General features: G+C 41.5%; 3 long non-coding RNA genes across 4 annotated transcripts; 2 read left to right on the top strand and 1 right to left on the bottom strand.

Annotated features, from left to right (window-relative positions):
• Positions 1 to 7175: 7175 nt before the first annotated feature.
• LOC120439790 lies at positions 7176 to 7762 on the top strand. Its single transcript, XR_005612768.1, has 3 exons — positions 7176 to 7190; positions 7345 to 7550; positions 7665 to 7762. It is a non-coding gene; the product is annotated as an uncharacterized LOC120439790 (long non-coding RNA).
• LOC120439791 lies at positions 7761 to 9495 on the top strand. Its single transcript, XR_005612769.1, has 4 exons — positions 7761 to 7788; positions 8246 to 8435; positions 8540 to 8640; positions 8783 to 9495. It is a non-coding gene; the product is annotated as an uncharacterized LOC120439791 (long non-coding RNA).
• A 3464-nt stretch (positions 9496 to 12959) lies between these two features.
• Positions 12960 to 15159, bottom strand: LOC120439792. 2 transcript variants are annotated; one of them, XR_005612770.1, is made up of 4 exons: positions 15104 to 15127; positions 14045 to 14243; positions 13848 to 13959; positions 12960 to 13117 (listed from the first exon to the last, which is right to left on the bottom strand). It is a non-coding gene; the product is annotated as an uncharacterized LOC120439792 (long non-coding RNA). The 2 variants fall into 2 exon arrangements; XR_005612771.1 differs by lacking the exon at positions 14045 to 14243 and having other exon boundaries at positions 15104 to 15159.
• Between the last annotated feature and the right edge of the window lie 10550 nt (positions 15160 to 25709).

The raw sequence follows: 25709 nt of genomic DNA, 5'->3' as shown, positions 1-25709 counted from the left end.
AGCTTTCTTTAGGCGCCTTCCCAGCTTTGACAAAAGTCCAGCTGGGATAACCACATTTACTCAGGGCCTTCTTGATGTGCTGTTCTTCTGCCTCCCTGGCCGCTGTGTCAGTGGGGATGGTGTTCGCTCTGTGTTGTAGCGTCCTGATGACACCCAGTTTGTGCTCCAGTGGATGATGAGAGTCAAACCTTAAATACTGATCTGTATGTGTAGGTTTACGGTACACGTCAGCTTTTAGATGTCCCCCATTACTGATGGAAATCTCACAGTCTAAGAAGGCTAACCTGCCACTTTTCATATCCTCCCTGGTGAATTTGATGTGTCGGTCCACCGAGTTAATGTGATCCGTGAATTGTGGTACGTCCTGAGATTAGATTTTCACCCAGGTGTCATCCACATACCTGAACCAATGACTTGGTGGTGTTCCAGGGTAGGATAGCAAAGCCCTCTTTTCCACTTCTTCCATGTACACGTTTGCCACAATGGGTGAGACTGGGGAACCCATGGCACTCCCATGTTTCTGCCTGTAGAACTGACCCTTGTATTTGAAATGGGTGGATTTAAGTACAGAATAAAAGTATTCTGGATGTGGTGTTTAGAGCTGACTACTAACGGTTTGAGGATTGAAGCCAGAAACTTGGAGATGTTATGGGTGACCAAGCTGTGTAAAGTGCTTTGAGAGCTTAGAGTAGAAAAGTGTTATACAAGAACCAGTCCATTTACCATTTACCAAGTTGATCATACAGAAAATTGGTATACCGTGTTTATGTATCTTTGGTAAACCATACAGACTTGATGTAGATTCCCCTGTGTTATGAGGTCCAGTCAGTAGCAATGTGTTGCTCTAACTGCTTCACACTACCTAACATCCTCTTCCTCTAACCACTTCCTGGGTCTCGTTTCAGGGGCTCATAAGTATTTTTATCACTAAGGAGTAACAAAATTTTCCCATGATAGTTGTGAAGCCTGGTAAAGACCTGAGACACTTGGTGAGTTTGTGTGGTTTCTTTATTACAAAATGCATTCGTTTCTACAGTTCCCCTGCTTACAGGTTCACCACTTCTCAGCTTTCCAGCTGGCTCCATCTGTCCTCCTCCAGGTCCCACCATCACTGATATAGTGAAAGCATATGTGCTGAATGGCTTTCAGCTGCCCCACCAGTTTCCCTGGCACTGTCCCTCGAGCCCACTGCACCACCCCTCCTCAGACCACACCTCCAACACAATAGTCTTTCTTGTTTATCAAAACTGTGCACCTACCCTTGTTTGCCAGAAGGATGATAGTGTTGTTGTCGTTACTAAGTGATGCAAATGCCTTCCTCTCCTCCATGCTTATTTTGGTTGCACTGCTGAGACAAGCCGAAACTTTCATTTGCAATTGCTCTGCTTCATGTCTGCAATGCTGTTTTTTCACTTGCTGTGATCAGTTCCACTAGTGGGATTTTTCTCAGCGTCACAGCAAAGTTCAACCCTTTTGCAAGGATGTTTTTCTCTGCTTGGGTGTGCTGTCTGTCAGACAAAATGTTTCACCCACTTGTCCCCATCCTCAGTGTGGCATACTTCTCTCTTTTGGCTGCTTAGGACACTCTCCATATTTTGGCGATGTTTCTGACGCACAACAACAAGTAGGTCAAATTTCCTGTTGCCTGGTCTTAAACTTACCCCAGCACAGCATGAGAAGTCTGTCTGTGAATTCAAACACCTTTAGGAGTGTATTCTCTTTTATAAGCATTGTAAATTAATGATGAAGAAATTGACCTCCCAGCCCATTGTTCATCAGTGGTGTTAGTTTCAGTCATTATGCAAATGTACTGTTTATAAGATTGGGGAGCCCTGCAGTCAGCTGAGTCTAAAGAAGTCACTTAGATGAGTGACAAAACATTTCTCCCTCTGAAAACGCTATGTCCAGATGAACAGAATCAACTTTTTAGGACAGTGCTTCATACTTACAAATTATTCTGCACTAATGAAAGCATGCTTAAGTAGTGCCAAGACAGCATTTCCCACACCAGAAAGAGCCAGGACTGTGCCTAGTGTTATATTGACCCCAGTATCATTTTAAAATTTGCTCTGCTTGTAATTTCCACTACCTCTGTTGCTCACTGGGATGCAACATATCTGATATATTACTTTAGTAATTTTCTTAGTGTTACCCAGTAAAACATAAGTAATGGGGATTAAACACTTTTACACTGTTGTTCTAGGAGCTGTTTTGTATTGTCACAGCAATTTGTCCAGATTTCTTTACTACAAAAGTTCTGTTCCTTTTTCTGTAGTTTCTTTTGTTACAACCCATCTAGGGGACAGGTCATAGCATGGATGAGGCACTTGCTGCCCCCAAGACCCGTGTCACAGGAGACAACTGTCACACAGTGGAAATTTGTATTATCTTGTATATTGGTTTTATTCTGAATTTTAGTGTTTAAGCGTGTTTATTTATTTGCATGATTTTATTCTGTTTGTATTGCATGTTTTTAGTGTGTTATTTGACATTGTTTTAATCTACTGTGGATTGGGTAGCTGATAGGGATCACCTGCTGAGGCATGGGTGTGTCCGGAGGTGGCCTATCAGCTGTTTAAAGACCTATTAAAATAGAATAGAATAGAATAGAATAGCTTTTTTATTGTCACTGTTACAAGAACAGTGAAAGGCAGTTTGGCATCTCTCCGTGTGTGTGGAGTACACAATAGCGTAAGTATTTACACAATGACAAATTTACATTTACACAAGAAAGATATGTACAAGTTATACATACACCTGCAAACATACACGCACATACATACATATATGTATATATACATATTTGCATCCGTACATGCATACACACACATATTTCCACATACACGCTTACATCTTTATACATACACATACATGCCATCTAACTAGCAGGTGCATTGAGAGGTGCAGTGTGATCAGTGATATTGCACATTGGGGGGGGGTGCTGCTGTTGGAACTACAGGGAGTGCAGAATTATTAGGCAAATGAGTATTTTGTCCACATCATCCTCTTCATGCATGTTGTCTTACTCCAAGCTGTATAGGCTCGAAAGCCTACTACCAATTAAGCATATTAGGTGATGTGCATCTCTGTAATGAGAAGGGTGTGGTCTAATGACATCAACACCCTATATCAGGTGTGCATAATTATTAGGCAACTTCCTTTCCTTTGGCAAAATGGGTCAAAAGAAGGACTTGACAGGCTCAGAAAAGTCAAAAATAGTGAGATATCTTGCAGAGGGATGCAGCAGTCTTAAAATTGCAAAGCTTCTGAAGCGTGATCATCGAACAATCAAGCGTTTCATTCAAAATAGTCAACAGGGTCGCAAGAAGCGTGTGGAAAAACCAAGGCGCAAAATAACTGCCCATGAACTGAGAAAAGTCAAGCGTGCAGCTGCCAAGATGCCACTTGCCACCAGTTTGGCCATATTTCAGAGCTGCAACATCACTGGAGTGCCCAAAAGCACAAGGTGTGCAATACTCAGAGACATGGCCAAGGTAAGAAAGGCTGAAAGACGACCACCACTGAACAAGACACACAAGCTGAAACGTCAAGACTGGGCCAAGAAATATCTCAAGACTGATTTTTCTAAGGTTTTATGGACTGATGAAATGAGAGTGAGTCTTGATGGGCCAGATGGATGGGCCCGTGGCTGGATTGGTAAAGGGCAGAGAGCTCCAGTCCGACTCAGGCGCCAGCAAGGTGGAGGTGGAGTACTGGTTTGGGCTGGTATCATCAAAGATGAGCTTGTGGGGCCTTTTCGGGTTGAGGATGGAGTCAAGCTCAACTCCCAGTCCTACTGCCAGTTTCTGGAAGACACCTTCTTCAAGCAGTGGTACAGGAAGAAGTCTGCATCCTTCAAGAAAAACATGATGATTTTCATGCAGGACAATGCTCCATCACACGCGTCCAAGTACTCCACAGCGTGGCTGGCAAGAAAGGGTATAAAAGAAGAAAAACTAATGACATGGCCTCCTTGTTCACCTGATCTGAACCCCATTGAGAACCTGTGGTCCATCATCAAATGTGAGATTTACAAGGAGGGAAAACAGTACACCTCTCTGAACAGTGTCTGGGAGGCTGTGGTTGCTGCTGCACGCAATGTTGATGGTGAACAGATCAAAACACTGACAGAATCCATGGATGGCAGGCTTTTGAGTGTCCTTGCAAAGAAAGGTGGCTATATTGGTCGCTGATTTGTTTTTGTTTTGTTTTTGAATGTCAGAAATGTATATTTGTGAATGTGGAGATGTTATATTGGTTTCACCGGTAAAAATAAATAATTGAAATGGGTATATATTTGTTTTTTGTTAAGTTGCCTAATAATTATGCACAGTAATAGTCACCTGCACACACAGATATCCCCCTAAAATCAACACGTTCTCACTCCCAACTCGTCAAATGTGTGACGCATGGTCAGGCTCCCTCTGCTTCACTTATGGACGCGCAGGGTACCCCCCTCGCGTCGAGAATTGACGTGCAGGGTCTTCCTATTGAATACTATGCTGCTCCCTAATCGTTGTTTATCGACGAAAAGAGATTTCCGCGCAAGAGCCTGTCGTTCGTATATTTATATATTTCCGAAATCACATTGTAGTGACGTATACTGAACACAATATATTATATAATGTAAGCAACTACCTGAGAAACAGCAGATACAGCAGATAAATTAATTATAGGCTATTACTTTTGCATTTATGGAGGGAGAGGTGTATGCTGGGTAATGGCACAGCTAGCGACTGGGTGACTTTATTCACCCGCTTCGGCTGTTATCAGTCCATACAATGGGCGTTATTAGCAGAAATCAGTCCCATAGATGTGGGCCATCCACCTGCTAGATTGTTCAGAAGCTTGTTCTCATCCATCCAGATGGAGGATCAGTAACAGGAGCGTGGGAAGACTCCAGAATTCACTCTGGCTGGAATCCGGTGGATACAGCAGTGTTACAGGTAAGACCATTTAAACGGACGGCATTTATAGAATAACTATTAAAAGTCAGCGAGTGTCAATAATGTTAATGTGCTTATGTTAGTAATACACCGAGTGCTAATATAACAGCTTTAAGATGCATTTGTAGATATTATTACGTGTTTTACCGTCTTTATGGTGCTAGCTTAAAGTTACGGTGTAAACGTTAGCTTATATTGTAGTAAATCTGTTACTGTTTAAACGATGTTAGCACAGAAATATTAGCTTCTGTCATGACTGATAAAGTTACTAGTTAATAAAGTTTCCAGTAAAGTGATTAATCGCAGCCACAGATTGACAGTAAATATCTCGATTAGCTTCAATGCATCTATAATAAATATGTGCACGTTTCAGTGCTTCGTTTAAACTGTATGATACTTATACTGACCCAGGGTCAGTGTAAATACAATCCTAGCTGTGTGAACAAAGCCTGGCTCCTTTAATCCTGCATGACAAACCTCAGGATGCAGGTTATTATGACTCTTTCCTGCTGGCACACCTGTCACACCTGAGAGTCAGCTAGAAACTTACAGTGACGTGGACATCATGCAAAGACTGCCAGACTCTGTAATACTGTAAATGATCAGTGACTCAGGTTAACACTAAACTTTAAACAGTACCTCTGTGTCTCTGTGTGTGCTGAACATTTAGGATTGAGTCAGGCTGCATCAGCTGAATCTGTTATTTGTAAATATCAATATTTTTTATTCAGGTGTGGGGATAATATGTAAGACTGCAGTGAAGCGATGTACCAGATTAATCCCTGGCCAAAGGCATCGTACTTAAATCAGACTACTGATCCAGCCACATCAGCCTTTTGTGAGGTCTGTTTAAAGTAGACTTAAAATGAACTGCAGGTTCCTGAGAGGTGGACTGAGAGCACAGAAACACATGTTCATACATACAGCTGTAGCAAGCTTACATTAATTTTAAATAGATTTGTTACTCTGATGTCTGTCTCTCTGTTAGTCCTCTGACAGACTGGTGACATGTCCAGGTGTGCTCTACCTGTGACTACTGGGACAGGCTCTGGCTCCTGTAATAGAAATTTTCTATTATTCTCATTTAAAGTATTTAAGTGCTTATGCATATGCTTAGTTGTGACACTGTTATAGACTGTTCAGTGAAAGTTTCTAAAACTAGATGAACTTACTTCAGCATCAGCAGTTTGAGAAAACAACTCCCTTTACAGGTGCTGATAAAGCCAAGGGCACAAAACAGCTTAACCATTGATCTGTTAGGTTTCATAGCGAGGCGTGTGAAGTGTGGTATGATCAGTTTGTAACTTCCTCCCTCTTTCTTGGAATGCAAAGAGGAGTGTGAGCACCACTTCTGTGGCAGAGCTGACATGACTGTGAACTTAGATGTTTGATGTGTGTTGGCTCTCCTGCACGCAGTAATAAATAGCTTGATCACAGCAGATTTTATTTACAAAATTCCACAACACCCTCCCACTGTGAACCTGAATTGAATATTCAGAAGAAAATGAATGGATAGACTGACATTTGTTTAAATACTTCTAGAAATCTGAGCTGTTGGTGTGTCCTTGGATTGTGTGGTAATAATATTAGAGCTGACAATCTTTCTTACTGAATCTCTACTATGAGTCATGTTACCTGAGATTAATTCTATGTTTACCTGACAGCCTGGACAAATGTGCTGTGTGAAGAATGTAAATCAAATCAGATCTTAACTGCTTACATTTAAGGAGCCTGGTCATATTTAATTGTAATATGAACCAATTATTTTCTGATTGCTGATTCTAAGAGAGTCTTTGTGGAAATCCTGTTTGGCTTTTTGTCATTTTACTTCTCTTTTCCGTTTTCCAGAACAGTTCGCCACAGTCACTGTCCACATGGGTCAGTGGGACCAAGCAGCACTCTGCTAATGTGTGGACTCTGACCAGCAACATCCAGCAAGACCCAGGCAGCGTTTTCTATCTCCCAGCTGGAGTTTTTGTTTGTCTGTGACTGGAGAGTCAGATTTTTTTGTTGAAGCTGGAGGAACAGAGAGGTAAGTCAGTTTGTAGAGATCCCTCCCACCCTGGCTTTTATGTGGCAGATTTCTTATCTGAAACAGTAATATTTCAGTGACTGCTGCTTATACCACAGGTTAATACACGCTACTGATCCCTGATGGGAGAATCATCACCTCTGCCAACAAAGAAGCCTGGTGGATATTTGTTTACAGTCTGATGATGGGACACCATGCTCTGCATCTTCAAAGTTTGTCTCTTGATTATTATTCATACACAGTAATGTGAAGTATGCTTATATCTAGTATAACTGGACCAACCTGGTGCTCTTCATTTATGGAGGCTGTTGAGTCTGAATGTTGGATGTTGTGTATCTCGTGTTCTCTGGGCTTTGTTGTCCTCAGTCTTTTTGCAGGATCAGAAAACAAAACCAGGAGACCTGTAAATGTTTCTTCTCCAATTGGATGATGATAAGACTGTGACACGGGATGCCACCTTTAGTCTTGTGATGAAGCAAAGCTCAGGAAGAAGTGTGATTAAATGGTACCCACATGTGTGCTGCTGAGAAGGATGTACAGGGGCACCTGCAGCCAAATCCAAGCCTCCTCAGGTTAGTTGTAGTTGCAGAATGATTTAGGACTGAGACAGCTGAGGCATCAAATGTTTGATTAAACGGATGAAAAGAGAAGTTTCTTCCTGTAATTATCATTTTTAAAATCTGTAGCAACTTCAGGTCTGTCAGCGTGCTGAGGTCACAGAAACAAGAAAAGAAGCTTCAGACTTCAGAGTGTTGTTTACAGTTTTCTGACATCATGATCTCCCTGAAGTTTATCACTATTAGGCAAGCAGTAAGTCCACAATACTGTAATGATGATTCTGACTTTGGTCACGGTTGCATAATATTTTAATAATATACAATTATTTTTTGTAATTCATATTTTTCTGTTAATCAAAAATTTACTTTGTGAAATTTGTATTTGAGAATGCAGAATGTGACAATATATTTTTGTTCAATATTTAATTTCTTTCAGTTGCAATTGTTAAATCAAAAATAAATAAAAATATATTCTAATTTAGCAAACTAATTTATCAAAAATATATATACATATATCTGTATTAGTTTTTATACATTAATTTGACACCTGTATTGAAAATACCATATTGTATTCATACAGAATCAATTTGGTATCATTGTTTGTCTGATTGCTGAAACTAAGAGCTACTTTGATCTAAAGTATCCAAAGTTGAGCTCTAATGTTTCTTCACCCTTGTGTGTGTGATATGTGATTTCCTACATGCTGACAGAGCAGAGCGGCAGTTTGTGCTCACAGATGGTGACGGTGTGGAGAGACGGTGGTGTTTCCTCAGAAGAACTAGCAGAGTCACAAAGGGCACGAGTCCATCTCACCACCTTGACTTGTTGATCAGTGGATACACTTGTCTCCCCTTTAAAGGAGACACTCTTAGAGAGAGACGATCCGAGTCATCCTTAAATGTTAGTGCTTTCAAATACACAAACATTTTTAAAGGACAAAAACAAACATCCAACTTTGACTGTAATACAATTAAATCTTTGCATGTATGTTTTCAAACTTTCAGATGGACAGGATATCACTATTGGACTGTCTAACCTGCAGGAGCAGCACTGAATGACCACCACACATGATCAGTTCCTGCAACATTCAGCAGCTTTGCTTTTGGTAAGTAGAGTTACCTAACTACAGTAACTTTAAAAACATGATATCCATTTCTAACAGCCTGGTTACTTCCTGTCAGTTATTTTAGAAACCATGTGGTCACCTGACCTAACACTGTTTCTTCTTCTTCCCCTTAATGTTGAAGTGTCAAATGTCAAACAGCTGGAGAGGAAACTACACCAGTGTACTGGGATGTTTCACCAACACGTGCCAGACGCTGTTCCTTCATGGTGACATCACCAGAGACGGCCCCGCCCACCTCAGGACCTCGCCATTGATCATGATGATTTTAATGATGACAGCGAGCAGAACTAAGACTGTAAAAATCAGAATGTTTAGATGCTTTCTAATTATTCATGAATACTGAGAGCCTCTTTCTGTGTTTTGTCTGTTTTGTTTTTTTTTACCTCATTTGTTACTAACAAAGTTCACCAAACTCACACAGTTTACATTCTGTATGTTTCCATCTTTACCAGCCACACTCTACCCGCAATTAAGAAAATAATCCTTAGAAATTGTCGTTTTTCTCTTTTGTAATTTTGTAATTCAGTGAATATACTGCGCTGCGTCTCACATTGCTTTAAGTTTTTCCAGTGTCCAGTTATTTTTTACTGCTGTTTGAATTCTCTGTATGTTTGACCCTGTAGACTGTTTGATGGACTGCTTGTCTTCCTGTTTGTAACCGCCGCCTGTTTTTGACTAAAGATTTGGATTTCTGACTTTAACACAGCCTCTGCGTGTCCTCCCTTTGTGTCCTCTTCCTCTGTGAATGTGTTGCATGTGTCACAGATTCATTTATTAACAGCTTTCCCACAGTGAGTTGCATCAGCATTCATTCACAGCACATTTCAGAAGGATTCAGATTAATACAGTGATCTTACAGTCAGAATTATCCTGACAGACTGCCACTGTAAATTATCTTTCATCAGGTCAATTTTAAAGTTCAGTATTTCAAAGCAGGAGTTATGAAGAATCATACTGGCATTAGGACTGTAACAATATGTACTTACAAAGTCAAAGTTTTTTAATTATGCTAGAATATTGGAAGACAATCAGCTTTTAGTGTTTTCTGCATATTAATTATACTGACACAGAGATGGTGACCCTAACTGTACAGAAGCACTAAACAACTGACAATCTAACAAACATTACTGGCCTGAGCCATCATGCACAGTGAGTCTGATCCTGTGCTGTGAGAGTCTGATAAGCATGTTTCTGGTCAATTTGGAAGAAATAACATCACAATCTTGATCTTTTTTTCAATATTCCTTCTCTTTTACAACATAAACTGTGATCAAAGCTACTTATGTTCACAGCATGTAATAATACTGACAGTCCAGGGCATTGTGCTCTGTTGAGCTAGGGTTAGGGTTAGCAATTCAGACATATGTAATCAATCTCTTGCTGGATATAACAAACACCTAGGAATTCATATTATAATTTGATTTTCATGAAATATTCATATTCAGTATCAGTCATTTTATATTAGAACCACGTATCCACCCAGGCTCATGGTGGGGCAGGGCTCTGTCCTGGGATGCTTGAGTGAAAGGTAATGTACACCCTGACCAGGTATCCAGTCTGTCACAGTTGTTTTCAATATTTGGTTCTAAAATATGAGTGAAAACAAAAATCAACTAGGATTCTTGCATATGATGAATGAAGTCTGTCTTTGACTGTATTGTCCAGCTGATCCATCAAACCCCCAGCAGGTGAACCTTATTCATGACATAACACAGTAACAATGTAAAAAATTAAACAGCAACAGTGTGAATGTAAAGTGCATTTTAAACTCCTCTTCAATAAATTATTTGGATGTGCAGTGAGTCATTCAGGACTGTAAAACGTGAACTACAGAACCCAGAGTCTTCATCATTAAATCTCTGGTTGCTTCATTTTTCTATCCTATCTCAGATACTTTAAAGGTTTTAGTAAAGTTGCATTGTCATAGTGAGGCAAAGTGCTTTATGTGTGTGCGTGTGTGTCATGAACGGCTGTAAAAGCCCTTTAATTAAAGAACAAAGCGGGGTTTGAGTTCGAGTTACTGCAGACTGGCGCTACTTCTAAACGGAACGCAGCCTTCCTACGGCGGACAGCTAACAACAGGAATCGGACGCGGTCCACCCTAGTCCACAGCAACCACCATAGCAACAGCCTAGCATGACTTTAAAAACATATTCTGTCTTCATAACTATCAAAAACGTGAAATGATTTGTAAAGCATGAAAGTGTTACAGCTGCAGAGAGCTATGGCGGCATCTTTGGAAGCTGTTTACATAGCTAATAATATACGATGTAACCATGGAGACAGTCAGTCACGTGAGCTAGGGGTGCATGTTTACTACAGTGATTAAGGTGATTGTGTGCACAGCGTCCACACGCTGCAGAGGGTAAAGACATTACTTCAGTATTGTTTTCTATTTATATGTGTTTGCCTTGTGTTGACCATCACCTCAGGTTCACCATTACAGTTTCAGCATACAGATGCACACTGTCTAAATGTGAACACATTAAAAAAAAATCATGTCTCAGAAATAACCACAGCTGTTCATGTTTGTCATTAAAGTTTTATTTGTAAGAAAATTGTGAACTTCAAATTGTGTATCAAATCACAGAACATTTGACAAGTCTGAGTCATTCCTTTGTCCTGTGAGAGCTGGAATAAATATATATCCTGACAGTTACAGTTGAAACAGTAGAGACAGGTAGAAATGGGATCAGATTAATCTTTGCTTAGTCAGACACGTCCTGTGTTGGCCTTAACCCAAATTTCCCTCGGGGTCAACCTTCAGGATCAATAAAGTTTTATTGAATTGAATCATATTAAAAAACAAACAATAGCACGATTTTGCATCCATTTCCAAATTGTAGTAAAGCAGCCCAGTCTCATAAATAGGTAACAGAAATGTCTCTAATGTAGACGTGTACAGTCTAGTGTAAGCATTAAAAGACCATAAAGGAAACACTAACATTTATGTGAAACTAATTGTAATAAAAAATTAGCAGGTGATTTACAGATTTATAAGAAAGAATCTGAAAACAACACTTTTTTGGTCTAAGTGGTCAAAGTAGAAAACAGAACTGATGTTCAAGAACAAACCGTAGCTGCACTAATATTACACATCTCCATTGTTGTGGTGAACAGACATGTTGCTTTTAAAACCACATGCAGTGTGTGACCATGACTGTCCACTGAGACCATGAACGCCACTTCGCTGAAGTCTCCTTCTTCTTCTTCTTGCCATCAAAATGGAAGCAGACAGAGCACGAGCTGCTTTGATCTACAGAAAGGAAAAAGAACATATGAGCTGAAACCATTAAGATAGAAACAATCGTTCAATGCAGTGTCTCACATAGCTTAGCCTGTTACAACTGTTGATACAAACTCAGTACAGTTAACACAGGGAACTCCAGTGTGGGAACTAGTGGCTTTAGGTTGATAGTCATTTAACTTTCATGCATTCATTCATTTAATTCAGGAGGAAGAAATGTCAGGTTGGTGCAGGCTGGTTACATGCATTTGGTCCCATGCTGTCTTTAACCAAATGACTTGGTTCACTTTATGGCTGGGCTGTATGTGGGGTTATATCATGTTAATTGGGCAGGAGTACCTGTCCCCTGTTAGGCTTAGAAGGTTTCTCCATAAACAGAGCTTCTAAGTCTTATAGCTTTTAGCACATCTGTAGCTGTGCAGGCTGACAGGTTTTTGGTGGCTCTTTCTACCCCACACTGGTTGTGAGTGTGTAAATACCCCCACTAGTTCTTTTGGGTTGCAGTTAACTTGGGAGGAAGGGGTGGGTCTGCCAGGACTAGATGAATAAAAATGATCTGTGATACATAAATTTCATAATGCATGCATATATCTCTATCAATTAAACCTGGCCTGAGAGCAGCCATTTTTTACATTCAGTTATTTCTCTTAGAAATGTTGGATCTAAATAATGAATGTGTTACAGTTAAAGTGACACTGGTCAGTGCAAATGGCTCATTGGGACATAGAAACCTTTATATTAGATACCATCACCTGATATCGAGTGTCAAACAATATCAAAGCTGTAAAAGCTGTTTACAGTCAGAATTTATAAAAACTATGATTGTAAATAAATTCAAACAAGTGAGCTTTTCTCTTCGTGCTGAATATCAACACTGTCATTTCTCAGACTGTAAGATAGAATTTACTAAATGGTTGATATACATGAAAAATATGTCCATAATCACAAATGACCATGAGAGCCAGTAGAATTAATTCAACTGGACACTCAAAAGACGTCCTTAAATGTTCTTTAAGTGGCAGAACAAATGAACAAACAGTTAATCGCTTACTTGAGATGAAATCTGCTCAGCTACTTTGAAAACAGCTTCTAACTGGTTGGTCCTTTAACAGGATGACTGCTCAGGGGTAAGGCCATCATGCAGTCCAGCAACCTTTATGGTTCTGCTTTGATTCACCAGGAACTATTAGGGAAACCTTTCAGCGCCTCCTGTGAAAGACAGGGATAAACACAAACATTTATTAACATGTTCCACAGTCTTCCAGTTTGATTTTCTCATCCTGTGGACAACAACGTACAGAGATGCAGGTTTATGTTAACTTTTGTAAGGTTTCTTTACTGAACACATCCAGCTGCAGCTCCACTGTGATCCTGAACTGGATAAGCGCTTAAGAAAATATGTCAATAAATGGACAAACATCAACTTACTATATTTATCCAAACAGACTGGACCAATAATGCTTCACTGAGTTAGAGACTTTAACAGTCTCTTCTATGTAAGAATGTCTCGTGATAGACCTGCAAACTTGACAACAAAGATTTTCAGACTACATGTAGCTGTCCTCTATGTCAGCTAACACATTTACATTCATGTCACACTTCTTTCTGCTTTCTCATTTTTATCATTATTACTTACATTTTGATTGGATACCTTGAGTTTGTAAATGATGAGATTACATAATTGGAATACAATGTATCCAATTCAAGGTCGCGGGAGGATGAAGCCTATCCCAGCTGATACAGGACAAAGACAGGCTGCTAGTTATCGCAGGGCTAAGACAATACGTGTAACAGAAAATCCACTTAGATGTTTGATATTTCTAATAATAATCATAATTATGACTATTATTTGAAATATTATTTAAAGGTTTCTCTATAAATACATTTGAATTTTTTTATAACCCCTAGAATATAAACCTGAGCTGTTTCAGATTCTGACCTCTGACCTCAGTGACCAGGCTGTGTCCTCACTGCAGCTCCCTCTTGGAAGTACGTCTGCTTCTTGTCTTCCCCCAGTGATGACCGCCTGCCCTTAATATCACGTACTGTACCTGAGGAACAAAAAAGGACAAACACTTGCCTTCATTTAAGAAGTACATTCATACAGAGATAATCTATGGAAACACACTAGTTCACCCTTTGGGAGGAATCAGTTCCTGTGAAACATTTCTGTAAATCAACATCGTGGAGAATGAAATGAGTTCTTCAGGTGACTCAGCAGTCCCACACTGACAAATGAAACTTCTGTGGAAGAAGAATCTGGATTTTTTTGATTTCCAATCCAGTTAAACTATTAAGGATGAAGTAGGAGTCCTCATCTTTGCTCTTCTGAAATCTTTGTTAAACAACAACAAACATAAATTAGTAACAAAAATACAGCTGAGTAGAGGCTTTAGAAATCACCAGCAGCCATAAATTAATTAATTAATAAATAAATGTAAATTTTAATCGTCAAATGTTTCTGAGCCGTCTTCAACCTGCTTTTAACACATTAAAGTCCCACAGTCAATGCAGCCTGACTCAATCCTAAATGTTCAGCACACAGAGACACAGAGGTACTGTTTAAAGTTTAGTGTTAACCTGAGTCACTGATCATTTACAGTATTACAGAGTCTGGCAGTCTTTGCATGATGTCCACGTCACTGTAAGTTTCTAGCTGACTCTCAGGTGTGACAGGTGTGCCAGCAGGAAAGAGTAATAATAACCTGCATCCTGAGGTTTGTCATGCAGGATTAAAGGAGCCAGGCTTTGTTCACACAGCTAGGATTGTATTTTACACTGACCCTGGGTCAGTATAAGTATCATACAGTTTAAACGAAGCACTGAAACTTGCACATATTTATTACAGATGCATTGAAGCTAATCGGCATATTTACTGTCAATCTGTGGCTGCGATTAATCACTTTACTGGAAACTTTATTAACTAGTAACTTCATCAGTCATGACAGAAGCTAATATTTCTGTGCTAACATCGTTTAAACAGTAACAGCTTTACTACAATATAAGCTAACGTTTCCACCGTAACTTTAAGCTAGCACCATAAAGACGGTAAAACACGTAATAATATCTACAAATGCATCTTAAAGCTGTTATATTAGCACTCGGTGTATTACTAACATAAGCACATTAACATTATTGACACTCGCTGACTTTTAATAGTTATTCTATAAATGCCGTCCGTTTAAATGGTCTTACCTGTAACACTGCTGTATCCACCGGATTCCAGCCAGAGTGAATTCTGGAGTCTTCCCACGCTCCTGTTACTGATCCTCCATCTGGATGGATGAGAACAAGCTTCTGAACAATCTAGCAGGTGGATGGCCCACATCTATGGGACTGATTTCTGCTAATAACGCCCATTGTATGGACTGATAACAGCCGAAGCGGGTGAATAAAGTCACCCAGTCGCTAGCTGTGCCATTACCCAGCATACACCTCTCCCTCCATAAATGCAAAAGTAATAGCCTATAATTAATTTATCAGCTGTATCTGCTGTTTCTCAGGTAGTTGTTTACATTATATAATATATTGTGTTCAGTATACGTCACTACAATGTGATTTCGGAAATATATAAATATACGAACAACAGGCTCTTGCGCGGAAATCTCTTTTCGTCGATAGTATTCAATAGTATTCAAGCATAGTATTCAATAGGAAGACCCTGCACGTCAATTCTCGACGCGAGGGGGGTACCCTGCGCGTCCATAAGTGAAGCAGAGGGAGCCTGACCATGCGTCACACATTTGACGAGTTGGGAGTGAGAACGTGTTGCCTAAAATAGCTAAAACTAAAAACAAACTGAAAACTACTTCCAGAAACATTCAGTTTTGATATTAATGAGTTTTTTGGGTTCATTGAGAACATGGTTGTTGTTCAATAATAAAATTATTCCTCAAAAATACAACTTGCCTAATAATTCTGCACTCCCTGTATACTAAATAATGTTGTTGGTTGCATTGAAGTATGAACAGAAATACGATTTATAAATAAGGGTGTAATGTCCATGAGTGTTGGCAGTGCAGTTATCCTCCAATCAGGGTGGAGGTAGGCCATGTTTGACAGCCTGTGGGTAAAAACTTCTGTTGAGTCTGTTTGTCTTCGACCTGATGGACCTGTAGCATTTACCAGAGGGAAGGGGGGGGAGAAAGTGAGTGTCCAGGGTGTGAGGGGTCTTTGATGATGATGCTGGCTTCCTGCTGAAGTCTGCCAGTACAGATGTCTCTGAGGGGGGTTAGTGAGGTGCCAATTGCCCGCTCTGCTGCCCTCACCACCCGCTGCAGTTTCCTCTTGTCCTCCGCAGTGCAGCAGTTGAACCAGAGTGTGCAGCAGTAAGTCAGAAGGCTCTCAATGGTGGAGCGGTAGAAGTTTATTAGCAGTCTTTGGGGTAATTGGGCCTGACGTAGTTTCCTGAGGAAGTACAGCCTTTGTTGTGCTTTCCCTACCTGGTGGGAGATGTTTGTGGACCAGGTAAGGTCGGCCGAGATGTGGACTCCGAGGAACTTAAAGCTTTCTACCCTTCCTACCTCCTCCCCATCAATGTAGAGGGTAGAGTGCTCAGATCGCTTTGTTCTTCTGAAGTCGATTACCATCTCCTTGGTCTTGGCTGTGTTCAGATGCAGGTTGTTGTCGTCACACCATTGCTTCAGATGCTGAACCTCCTCTCTGTAGGCTGAATCATCGTTGTTTGTTTTTTTTCTTTTTCTTTTTATTGAACTTTTAATTGCAAAGCAGGAGAACAGCAGTCACCAGCATATACATACACAGGACAAAGATGCATCTACATGTATAGCAGGACGTGGGAGGTAGAAAGAAAAACCCAACAGCAATAGTAACAAACAATGAAAAAAAAAAAAAAAAAGTCAACAATTGTCCCTTTGTTGCCAGGCTAAATCCCGTAAGCCCGATTTTAACCTCTAAGCAGAGGGAGTGTCCAGATGGGCCAAAAAAGGGTCCCATGTGCGATAGAAAAGGAAAGGTTTGTCCTTAAGTGCTGTGGAGAAGGCTTCCATTGGCACAGTACATATTACAGACTGTAGCCACTGGTTGACAGATGGAGCCTCATCAGAAATCCACAGTACCATAATGCACTTTCGAGCGTAGTGTAGCAGTATGTGAAGGAGATCTTTGCTGCGAAAGCCGGCAGGTAGCTCATCATTTAGTCCTAACAAGCAAGTCCTTGGACCCAAATGTAGTTGGCAATTAAATATAGAACATAGCTTATCTATGAGTGATGTCCAAAACTGTAGAATAACAGGACAGCTCCACAGACAATGAAAAAAGGAACCAACAGCAGACTGACATTTGTTACAGAGATTAGGCAAAGCTGGAAACATTATGTGCCTCTTCTCAGGTGTAATATAAAGCCTATTTATAAGTTTAAACTGCCTTTCCCAAATAGAATTAGATGCCAAGGCTTTAAAAGGACGACAGCACAACTCATCCCAAGCTTCAGCATCTATAGCGCCTACGTCTGATTCCCATTGGCCCTTGATTTTGTTAGAGTTATCCATTCTAAGATAAGAGAGAATGTTATAAATCTTTTTAGTGATACATTTTAGTTGGGTAGTTTTTACCATGAGTGATTCTATAGGGGAAAGACCAAACCCTCCATTAAAATCCTTCAATTTAGAAGTAACATAGTGCTTTACCTGAAAGTACTTCAAAAAATCCTTATTGGTCAGACCAAACTTGCTTTTCAGTTGATTAAAAGTAAGAAGAGAGTTCTCATGAACAAGATCACCCACTGTATTGATCCCTTTTTGAGACCAGTCCGCAAAACCAGCCCGAAGACCAGGTAAAAAGTCAGGGTTTTCATGAATAGGAGTAAGGAGGGAGAAACAATTATAATATCCTTCAAGGCGCCTGACTTTGCGCCAAATAGAGAGCATATTCTTTAACACCGTATTATCTTGTGTTAGAACTGTGGCTTTACCTGAGGAAATATATAGCAGGTTCCGCAACGGAATGCCCTTTAAAGAAGCGGACTCAGCGCTGAGGTAAATGGAATCCGGATCGTCCATAAACCATTCTGTAAGAAATTTAAACTGTGCAGCCAAGAGGTATTGTGGGAAGGAGGGAGCGGCAAGACCGCCTTTCTGAACAGGCAAACACAGAAAACTGTATCTCAATCTAGGTCTTTTCTTACGCCATATAAAAGAGATAATTGAACCATTTAATTTTGACAAAATTTTTTTGGACAAAGCAAGCGGTAACATCTGGAATAAATACAAGAGGCGAGGGAGAATATTCATCTTGACCAGATGAATACGACCTAAGAGAGACAGAGGAGGCTGCACCACCTATCCAAATCGCGATTGATGGTCTGAATTAGAGGGTGTAGTTCAGACTATACATTTCTTTTAGATTCGGTGAAATCTTTACTCCTAAATAAGTGAAACCGGAGGGAGACCAACGAAAAGGCTGAGAAATGTTTGGATCAACCTCATTTAGAACAGAGAGGGGCATAGCCTCACTTTTAGAAAAATTGATCTTATAGCCTGAGAAGGAGCCGTATTGGGAAATTAACGAAACTAATCTAGGAATTGAGTGAGCAGGAGAATTTAGAAAAATTAAAACGTCATCTGCATAAAGTGAAATCTTATGTTGAGAATTGTTCAAACAGAGTCCTTCAATAGCAGCATCCTTCCTAATGGCTGTGGCAAGGGTTCCATAGCCAGGCGAATAACAAAGGGCTCAGCGGACAGCCCTGCCGACTACCACGTTCAATACTGAAATTGCCCGACCTATAACCATTGGTAATCACTGCCGAAAGAGGGGAAGTATAAAGGATCCGGATCCATTTAACAAAGTTGTCACCCAAACCAAATTCTTGAAGTGTGAAAAGAAGAAACGGCCATTCCAGACGGTCAAAGGCCTTTTCAGCATCAAGCGAGATGACTAGAGCCTCAGGGTTAAACAAAGATGAGTGCTGAATAATGTTAAGTAGGCGCCTCACGCTATGTGTGGAATACCGCCCCCGTATAAAACCAGTTTGATCATTCTTAACGATCGAAGGTAGTATTGGCTCAAGACGTATAGCGAGGACCTTAGCAAGTATCTTCAAATCAAGATTTAAAACAGATATAGGCCTATAGGAAGCGCATTCATCAGGAGGTTTCCCCTTCTTCAGAATTAGCGAAATATTAGCCTCCATTAAGGAGGGGGGGAGAGTGCCTGCCTCAAAAGAGGACAGAAGCATCTTATACAGTGGGGAAGTTAGAACCTTACTGAATTTCTTAAAAAATTCCCCCGTGAACCCGTCCGGACCCGGGGCTTTGTTATTTGGAAGCATCTGAATAACTTTCAAAATTTCGCTTTGCGTGATAGGTTTACATAAATCATCCCTTTGGATTTCAGTAACTTTAGGTAAATTTAGTCCTAAGAAGAAGTGGTGCATACCTTGTTCGTATGTTGATTTAAACTGGGAGGTATATAACTGCTTATAAAAAGTTTTAAAAGTATCATTAATAATTAAATTGTCATATTTAGGTAAACCAGATGAGTCTCTAACACATGGGATATTACAACCAGCACCCTTATTATGAAGAAGATTGGCCAGATACCGGTTAGGTTTATTAGCAAACTCATATAACCTCTGCCTCATGAAGAAAAGAGATTTCTCAGCCTTTCTTGTCAGTAGTGCCTCCAAAGCCGTTTTAACCACCTGAATTTCAGTCCTTAATTGCTCAGAAGGTGATTCATTATGTTTAGCTTGCAGTTCGTGCAATTCCAGTTCTAATTTCCGTTGTTCCATCTGATTTTTCCGCTTCAGGCCTGCTGAATATGATATAATCAGCCCACGGGTGTAAGCCTTCAGGGTGTCCCAAAGCAGGCCTGGAGAAACTTCAGGGGTTGCATTGACCTTCAAAAAATGTTCAAGCTGATCATTTAAAAATATTTCGAATTTTGGGTCGTGAATCAAAAAATTGTTAAATCTCCAGTTATGAGACCGAGGGACAGGATTTAGATCACTTAGCTGAACAAAAACCGGCGCATGATCTGAAATAATAATATCGCCTATTGTACATCTCAAAATGTTTCCTAGTGATCGTTTGGGGGTGAAAACGAGATCGATTCTACTACTTGTTCTATGAACACCAGAAAAAAAAGTAAATTCTTTATCGTTGGGGTGAAGAGTCCGCCAGGTATCAACCAGATCAAGTTCGTTACAAGTATCTAACAGTGCTTTGGCCCTTGTAGACATTTGAATTTGTTTGGGAGGGGATCTGTCCTTAGTTGTAGAAAAATAACAGTTAAAAATCACCGGCTATCACAGAATTATCACAAACCCAGTCAGAAAAGGAAGAGAAAGTATGAGCAATAAAGTCGTTAGACTGTACTGGTGGAAAGTAAATATTCAGAAATGACACCGCCTGACCACCTAGGGTGCCCTTTAAGGAAACATATCTACCAGACTTATCACAAATTGTTTGGTCAACTGTCAGCGGTAGGCGTTTATGTATTAAAATGGCTGCACCGCGGCTCTTACTCGTAAAGGAGGAACTAAAAACTTGACCAACCCAATCACGTTTCAGTTTTAGATGCTCCTGAGGAGACAGGTGAGTTTCTTGCAACAAGGCAACATGGACATTCTCCTCTTAAGAAAACTCAATATTTTTTCCGCTTTAATAGGGTTATGTATACCTCCTACATTCCAGGAACAAACATTTAACACTGAATTATCACTTATCATACAATATTTGAAAGAAGCATGGAGCCAACCTCAGGTGACCAAAGCATAGCTGATATGTAGGGCTCCCAAACACTGCTCTACAACACCAGTGGCAAGTAAAATACACATAGAAAAACAACGTCCTGCTTTGCTAACAATTAACAAAAACTATTTACAAGAAACAGAACCGTCAAGAAACCAGTGAGTATGGAGGTCAGACAAAGGTCTCCAACGCCCAGCAGGGGCGCAATCAAACTTTCCAACTTGGACATAGAAAGATGCCGGACCAGAGTACGAGTCTTTTCTCAATCAGTAACGTGAAATAGCTGCCCGCCCGCAGCTAAAACAAGGATTCGGATTGTAAATGGCTAAATAAAATAGTCTATATGTATAAGGGTATTATCTCCACAAGAGACCCAAAAAAAAAAAAAAAAAACAAACAAAAAAAACCCAACAATAATAAACAGAAAAAAATAAGTAAAAAGAAAGGAGGAGATGAGTGATTGGCGAATGCCTCACGTATGGGATAGGAGCACAGATCAACAGTCCGCTGGAGCCACTGAGGATGAGTGTGGTCCCGCCCCTTGAGGTACGTTATCCAGGTAAGCTGAGACTGCTTCTGGGGTTCTAAAGGATTTCTCCTGGCCATCAATCTTGATCCTAAGGACAGCCGGGTACATCATGGCGAAGGGATACCCATCTCCCTGAGGCGTTGTTTGATGTGGTAGAATCCCTGGCGTTTCTTCAGAACAGCGGCGGAGAAGTCCTCGAATATCATAATGGGAATACCGTTATGAAGTAAGGACTGCTTCTTCCTGGCCGCTTGCATGATCCGTGCTTTATCCTGGAAGTTGTGGAGCTTTATAATGACGGCGCTGGGCCGCTGGGCATTGGTAGGGAGGCGGCAAGCACCGGTGGCAGCGATCAATTTTAACAGCGCCGCCTTTGAAACTCACAGCCAGCAACTCCGGTAACCACGCTTTTGAAAAAGACACAGGGTTGGTACCTTCACTGCCTTCGGGTAGCCCAATAACACGTATGTTACACCGTCGGCTCCTGTTCTCCAAGTCATCAATCTTATCCAAAGCGGCCTCCAGCTTAAGCTCCACTGAAATCTTGGCGCCATATCCCGCTGTAATATCTTCCTGCGTTGATATGCGTGTCTCTGCCTCCTTCATTTTAACATCCAATGCAGAGATGTTAGCTACGCATGTTTCCAGTCTTTTCAGAACCGGGTCAATCTTCTTCTCAAAGGAGGTCTCCACAGCCCTCAACACCTCCGCCGATATCCTCTCCACCAATTTATCGACGTCCATTTGGCCGAGGAGTGGGGACGACTGGGCCTCCGCCATTACCGCTACAGCATGATCGCTGAGCGGAGGGTGATTTTCTCCGGATTTGCCCGGTTTTGACCCGAGGTTGAGCTTCTTCTGGGTGCTTGGCATCGTACGCAGTTTAAAAGTCGAAATAAAACAGAAACTTTACCCAAGTAAGACATATATAAAGGCCTAAACAAATGCCAAGCTGCGGGAGCGGGCGAGAAACACAGCTACTCCGCCATTGACGTCACGTGACCCCCCTGAATCATCGTTGTTGTCGATCAGTCCTATGACAGTGGTGTCATCAGCAAATTTTATAATGGTGTTACTGGTGTGGATTGGTGAACAGTCATGGGTGAAAAGTGAGTATAAGAGGGGACTGAGGACACACCCCTGTGGGACACCCACATTCAGAATGAGGGTGGAGGAGGTGTGCTCTCCCATTCTTACGTTCTGGGGTCTGTTGCTCAGGAAGTCCAGTATCCAGCTGCACAGTGAGCTGCTGAGTCCTAAGTTGCTTAGTTTATTAACCAGTTTGTGGGGTTGAACTGTATTGAAGGCAGAGCTGAAGTCCACAAATAGCATTCTCACATAGGTGTTACTACAGTCCAGGTGTGTGAGGGCTGTGTGAAAAGCTGTTATTATGGCGTCCTCTGTCGACCTGTTTGCCCTGTATGCAAACTGGTGTGGATCGAGGTTTGCAGGGATGGCAGCTTTAATGTGTGACATGATGAGCTGTTCGAAACATTTGGCAATTATGGGTGTTAAAGCAACTGGACGATAGTCATTCAAGCAGCTCACTGTGTTCTTCTTGGGCACTGGAACGATGGTGGCTGACTTAAGGCAGGATGGTACTACAGACTGTAGCAGTGAGAGGTTGAAGATGGTGGCGAAAGCAAGCCAGCTGAGCACTGGAGAAGAGAGGCCCCAGACATGAAGAGGAACACAAGAAGGCCAGCTTAACACGACGACCCAGTTCCGACAGTGAGAAGGGCGACAGCGGGAGACGCTGCGTGTAACCGACTGCTGGGCAGAGGTGTACCTCTGCCTGCATATGTGAGTAATGCTTTCCCTACTGTCATATGCTGGGTGCAGCCATGTTGGGAAAGGGTCGCCATGGCTATGAGCCAGGGCCTCTTCCGGAATGATTGTTCTGGCCCCTATTTGTGCATTTACAGGGCGCTGACGCAAGGGGAGCCATGGTGGCATCGCACGGAGGACTCCGGTGCAGAATGCGACCTGGGCTGGGATGTGATGGGGCCCAGTGAAGGGACAAGAGGGGCATAGGAAGCTCGTCTTTGTCTGCCTGAGACAGGGCTGGCGTGGTGGCGTGGACCCTGCTCTCGAGCAGGAATTTCTGGCCTGCTGGTGAACATTCATCAACATAATGAACATTCATCTGGGGTTGTGGGAGAACTACATCATGGGATTTTAGTGCATGTAGGGAATTGTATTTTTATGGGTTTTAGAATTGTTTTATCTAGTCTCCGTGGGAATTTTAGCATATGGAGAACATTTTATTGTATACTTTGTTTCTTAGTATTTGGGTTGTTTTATTTCTACTGTCCGCCTCGGGGAATCAACTGTTTCCCATCAGACCTGCTTAATCTTTGTGCCCTTGGTATCTGACTCGCTTGCTCCCCCTTGTATTTAAAGACTCATTCTCTTTTGTATGACATTCTGGCACATCAGCTTTAGTGTCTACATTATACAATCACTGGTCATTGTATGTTGTTTATTTACAAAGTAGTGAGAAGGAAACAACAGAACAGGAGTGCCAACCCTTCGGGGCGAGCCAAGGCCAAAATGATAAATAAAACAAAGCTTGAAGCCCACACACATTATCCTCACAGAGAAAAGAACCAAAACAAAGACAGAGTCTGACCACCTCGTCCTATTAAAAAACAAAACAAAACAAAAAACAGAAACTGATTTATTAAAGTAACAGCAGCTCCCCCCTACCCACTCCATTTCCTCAATTGATACAAAGCACCTCAGTCACAGGCGCAGCTGATCAGGCGTTAGGTGACGTGCGAGAACCTCTCTTGCTGGCAGTGGTCCAGACTTTATTTAAAAGATGGGTCCTCCCACTGGAACCAGTCATTCCGGAGCCGTACATCCGCGCACCAATTGCAGAGGGCCCCTGCCCAGTTAAATTACGATAACAAAGTCCACTGTTCAGACGAAAACACATACAAGTGGTCGTAACACTTTCTTCAAACACCTTGATTTTGAGAATGGGATTCATCACATATTTGCCAAAGATGAACAATCTTTAAATACAAATTTATTCATGATGGCTTTTGTATCCTCCTCTTATGACCCCTTGTTGACCTCATGCCTTGTAGGGGAATTCAGTTCAAGTTGCAGTTGTTTAGCAATGGTCTGTTACTCAACAACAACAAGTAAGTGATGAAGTTTGATGAGGCTGCTAACATTTTTCAAACACATATTATAAAAAGGATAATGGAGCCCCAGTTCCACCACTCCACATGTTGAAGTGTACCTAGACAAGACGCTGAAATCAAAGTCCCTGACCTGGAGTGGGCACTCCACCCTTTTCCGACTGAGGACCACGGCTCAAATTTGGAGGTGCTGATTCTCATTCACGCCACTTCACACTCTGCTGCAAGCTGGAGGCTATCACGTGATGAAGCCAACAGAACCACATCATCTGCGAAAAGCAGAGATGAGATTCTGAGACCACCTAAGTGAAAGCCTTCTGCCACTTGGCTGCGCCTAGAAATTCTGTCCATAAAAACTATTAACAGAATCTGTGACAAAGGGGAGCCCTGGTGGAGTCCAGCACCCACCAGAAATGAGTCCAACATTGCCAGTTATGCGAACCAAGCTCTTGCAATGGATGTACATGATCGAATGGCCCGTAGCAGTGGGCCAGACACCCTATAGTGTTGAAGCACCTCCCACAGGACACACTAAGGGACAAGGTCGAATGCCTTCTCCAAGTCCACAAAACACAGCTAGACTGGTTGAACAAACTCCTATGCACCTTCAAGTACTACTACTGCACATAATACTTACGGCATAAAATGCTACTTACTTACTGTACAGAATTCACCTACTTGCTGCACATAATGTCCCTCATGTATATATTCACTTAATGTATATAATGTTCTTCTCTCCCCTTTTGCACAGTCGAGGAGTGTGCAAAAGTCTCCCTGATACATTTCACTGCGTGTTGTACTTGTATAACTATGCATGTGACAAATAAAGAATCTTGAAGTATCGTGGGGAGGGTAAACAGCTGGTCCAGTGTTCTACGACCAGGACAAAAACCGCATTGTTTCTCCTGTATCAGAGGTTCGACTCTCCTTTCCAGCACTGTGGCATTGATTTTCCCGGGGAAGCTGAGGAGTGTGATCCCTCTTTAGTTTGAGCATACCCAGCAGTCCTATTTCTTGAAGATGGGAATCACCACCCCGGTCTGCCAATCCAGAGGTACCGCCCCTGATCTCCATTAAACATTGGCATGTGAGCTAAGACAGATCCTTAATATCCAGAGCCTTCAGGAACTCAGGGCAAAACTCTTACACCTGCGACCAAATAGTTGTTTAACTGCATTAGTGACCTCACCATGGTGATAGATGAGTTGTCCCCCTCGTCCTCAGACTTTGCTTCCTCTACAGAAGATGTGCCAGGGAGTCTTCTGTAGAGACTGGCCTATAATTTTATATATAGGCCAGTCTTTTTGAGGCAGTCAAGTCTTTTTTCATGGCATCGCCGAACTCCTCCCACACCCGAGTTTTTGCTTCAGCCACTGCCTGAGCCGCGTTCTGCTTGGCCTGTTGGT

The sequence above is a fragment of the Oreochromis aureus genome, linkage group 4 (assembly GCF_013358895.1).
Source record: "Oreochromis aureus strain Israel breed Guangdong linkage group 4, ZZ_aureus, whole genome shotgun sequence".
Classification (NCBI taxonomy): Eukaryota; Metazoa; Chordata; class Actinopteri; order Cichliformes; family Cichlidae; genus Oreochromis; species Oreochromis aureus.
The sequence above is the reverse complement of the archived record's forward strand: the minus strand, read 5'-3'. Positions and strand labels throughout refer to the sequence as shown.